General features: G+C 36.0%; 1 pseudogene; it reads left to right on the forward strand.

Moving 5' to 3' along the window:
- LOC109326334 lies at positions 2,174 to 3,402 on the forward strand (annotated as a pseudogene).

Here is a 4,552-nt window from a genome sequence, read left to right on the forward strand (position 1 = left end):
GTTTCAAGGTTTATATGTTGAACCAAGTTGTGAAAGAGGAAACAGGTAGAGTGCAATCTAAGGATCCCATAGAGAGATGCATAATAGATGGTGACACTTCGGACGTTGATGAGGTAGTGGTTGAGGTTATCGAATTTCTAAATGCGAGCTCAACACTTCCTCACAACCGCAAGATTAGACCTTGAAGGTAATGCCCAAATCTGAAGATTGGGAGGAGGGGAAAGCACCTAAAGTTGAATTAAAAACACTCCTCTCCACCCTCAAGTATGAATTTCTTGGACCTAATTCATCTTATCCAGTTGTTGTTAATACTAAATTAAATAAATTGGAAACTGAAAAATTGCTAAGGGTCCTGAGAATGCACAGGAAAGTAATAGGATACACATTGGATGATATAAAAGGTATACACCCTTCTTTTTGCATGCATAGAATTTTCATGGAACCTAACAATAAAACTTCAATTGAAAACCAGAGGAAACTAAATCCTAATATGAAAGATGTGGTTAGGAAAGAAGTAATGAAACTTTTACATGATGGGGTAATATATCCTATATCTGATTCCTAAGAAAAGAGGATTGACTGTTATGAAAAATGAGAAAAATGAATTAATACCAACTAGAAAAGTCACAGATTGGAGAATGTGCATTGATTATAGAAAATTAAACACAACCAGTAGGAAAGATCACTTCCCTCTCCCATTCATTGATCAGATGCTTGAAAGGCTTGCTACACATGAATATTTCTACTATTTAGATGGGTACACAGGATTCCATCAAATCCCCATTCACTCTTAAGACCAGCATAAAATTACTTTCACATGTCCTTATGGCACCTTTGCCTATAGGAGAATATTTTTTGGGCTATGTAATGCCCCAGCCACTTTCCAAAGATGCATGACTGCAATATTTTCTGATTTCATAGAAAATATAATGGAAGTTTTTATGGATAATTTTTCTGTTTATGGACTTTCATTTGATGACTGCTTAACAAATTTGACAAAAATATTGTAGAGATGTGAGGAAGTGAATCTTGTATTAAATTGGGAAAAATGTCACTTCATGGTGCGTGAGGGTATTATGTTGGGGCGTTTAATTTCTGGGAAATAGATAGAGGTGGAAAGAGCAAAATTTGTAGTGATAAAAAATATGCCACCACCAATTAACATAAAAGGTGTTAGGATTTTCTTAGGCCATGCGGGATTTTACCACAGATTCATAAAAGATTTTTTAAAAATTGAGAAACCCCTTTCTAACCTTTTAATGAAAGATATTGCATATGATTGTAGTGATGTTTGTCTAGAATCGTTTTGCAGGTTGAAGGAGACATTGGTCACTACACCAATATTGCAATCACTAGACTGGAATCTTTCCTTTGAAGTGATGTGTGATGCTAGTGACTATGTTGTGGGAGCAGTGTTGGGCCAAAAGAAGGACAAGAATATGCATGTAATCTACTATGCAAGCAAAACAATTAATAGAGCTCAAGTCAACTATGCCACCATAGAGAAGGAGCTAGTAGCTGTTGTGTTTGCCTTCGAAAAATTTAGATCCTACCTACTAGGTTCTAAATTTATAGTCCATACTGATCACTCAGCCCTGAGATACTTGATGAGTAAGAAAGAAGCCAAGCCACGTCTCATCCAATGGATTCTCCTTCTGCAAGAATTTGATATGGAAATTGTTGATAGAAAGGGAATAGATAATCCAGTTGCACATCACTTATCTCGGCTTGAACATCCAAGTGGAGAGGAGGAGGAGGACATACCTATTGATGATTCCTTTCCTGGTGAGCAACTCCTCCTCGACACTGTAGAGGCACCTTGGTATGCTGACTTTGTAAATTATTTGGTCAACAAAATTCTTCCACCTGAAATGTCACCGCAACAAAAAAAGAAATTCTTCTCAGATCTGAAGAAGTATATCTGGGATGATGCTTACCTCTATCGACTATGTGCTGATGGTATTTACAGAAGATGTATTCCAAAAGAAGAAGTGTCAAAGATCCTGAGTTCTTGCCACTCTGCCTCTTATGAAGGTCATCTCAGTACTTCAAAACTATAGTAAAGGTATTCCAATGTGGTTTCTTTTGGCCACACATATTCAGATATGCAAGGAATTTTGTTCTCACACGTGATTCTTGTCAAAGGGTGGGGAACATATCAAAAAGGCATGAAATGCCAATGAACCCCATCCTTGAGGTGGATATATTTGATGTATGGGGAGTTGTCTATATGGGACATTTTCCTACTTCAAACAACAACAAATATATCTTGGTGGCAGTCGATGATATTTCTAAGTGGGTGGAGGCAATTTCATCTCCACACAATGATGCTAAAATAATCATCAAACTATTTACCAAGATCATATTTCCAAGATGTGGGGTCTCGAGACTGGTTATTAGTGATGGAGGCTCACATTTCATTGAAAGAAATTTTGAAAACCTCTTGAAGAAGTATGGTGTTTCTCATCGAGTTGGTACCCCTTACCACCCTAAAATAAGTGGTCAAGTAGAAGGATCAAATCGTGAGATTAAGAGCATATTAGAGACAGTGTCTAGGAGCAGGGTCCTGAGGCTGGTTATTAGTGATGGAGGCTCACACTTCATTGAAAGACATTTTGAAAACCTCTTGAAGAAGTATGGTGTTTCTCATCGAGTTGGTACCCCTTATCACCCTCAAACAAGTGGTCAAGTGGAAGTATCAAATTGTGAAATTAAGAGCATATTGGAGAAGACGGTATCTAGGAGCAGGAATGATTGGTCTTCAAAGCTTGATGATGCTTTATGGGCTTACCGTACTGCATATAAAACACCTATTGGTATGTCACCATTCGGGTTGATTTATGGTAAGCCTTGCCACCTTCCAGTGGAACTAGAGCATAAGGCGTATTGGGCAGTCAAATTGCTAAACTTTGATCTGAAAGTTGCTAGAGAAAAGAGGAAATTTCAACTGCAAGAGTTGGAAGAACTGCGGTTGGATGCTTATGAGAATGCTCGTACTTACAAAGAAAGAACAAAAAGATGACATGACAAAAACATACTCCGCAGAGAATTCCAAGTAGGGGAACTAGTTCTCTTATTCAACTCTAGATTGAGGCTTTTTCCACGGAAGCTAAAGTCTAGATGGCCAGGTCCGTTCAGAGTCACAAAGGTTTACCCTTATGGAACAGTTGAGATATGGAATGAGGAAAGGGGAAACTTCAAGGTGAATGGTCAACGTTTGAAGCATTATCTAGCAGATGAGCGAATGGAGAAAGAAACAAACATAGCCCTCTTGGATCCTACAAGAGCTACAAAGATCAACCGTCAAGCTAATGATGTTAAACGAGCGCTTCATGGGAGGCAACCCACGCTAGAGGTACATTTTTAAATTCATTAACTTTGGTGTTTTAGTATCGGTTTTAGTGCCTCCCTGAGTTTGGAGCCTTTGTAGGGGGATGTATATAGTGTCGGCCACAAAAATAAATAGTGTTGTTGCCCAGGATATTTGCACCTAGTCCATCTAGGACATATGGCCATTTGGAACATTTTTATCTTCTTTTGCAGGTACTTCCACTACACCCAATGAAGCCAACCACTTATAATTGGCACATGAGTTAAGGACACTTCATACCTAATCCGTGAGTTTCCTTTTTCTTTCTCTTATTGTTTAGATTTTTACATTGGGGATAATGTAAATTTCTAAGCTTGAGGGGGTTTTGTATTTAGATAGTTCATTCATTTCATGTATACCGTATAGATTTTAATTTTTTTAGGTAGAATATTCATATTATCATGCATTATCATATGTCTCATATATCATCTATCCCCTAATTTGTTATATGTATTGTCTATCTACTTTAAATGAAAAAGTATACATGAATGATGATTGTTGATCTATCACCCTCATTGAAGAAAAAAATTGTTGATAGAATAATAACATGAAAGATATTATATTTGACAATTGTAAATTAAAATTGGTTAAATAAAGGTCTTTGTTTCATAACTTTTGCTGAATGTACCAAATGTGAGAATCTTGGGCCAAACACAATAAGGGTTCTGATTTGAATTGACAATTACATAAAACCTTTTTTTTTTCTTTCATGAGTGCATAATTTTCTATGATTGTATATTCTATAACTTGATTTGTGATTGTTTCAAGATTGAAGTCTATATGTATGCATTAAAATGATAGAGGCAATTAGGATTTTTTCTTTTGACCTTCAACTGCTTGCTATAAACATTGAAAACTCATTAGTTGTCCACTTTTGAGCCTGAACTTTAATGATTTTTCATATCTACTAAAATTGGCGTTTCAGGTAATTTATGATGTTTGGTTGAAGCAATGAGAAAGGTAAAAACGTCATGTGTGATGAAAGAATCCATAAAAATGTGAAAAAGAAAATAAATAAATAAATTTCATCCATTCTCTTGTAGAAAATCTCAACAAAAAGAAAAAAATAAAAAATAAAAAAAATGGAAAAAAAAGAAAAGATATACAAAGTATACTAAAAGAGAAGGGACTGGAAAAAAAAGTGTGTTGTAAAGAGAAAGGTTGAATGAAAAAATGTCATGA

The sequence above is a fragment of the Lupinus angustifolius genome, chromosome LG14, assembly GCF_001865875.1.
Source record: "Lupinus angustifolius cultivar Tanjil chromosome LG14, LupAngTanjil_v1.0, whole genome shotgun sequence".
NCBI classification, from domain to species: Eukaryota; Viridiplantae; Streptophyta; class Magnoliopsida; order Fabales; family Fabaceae; genus Lupinus; species Lupinus angustifolius.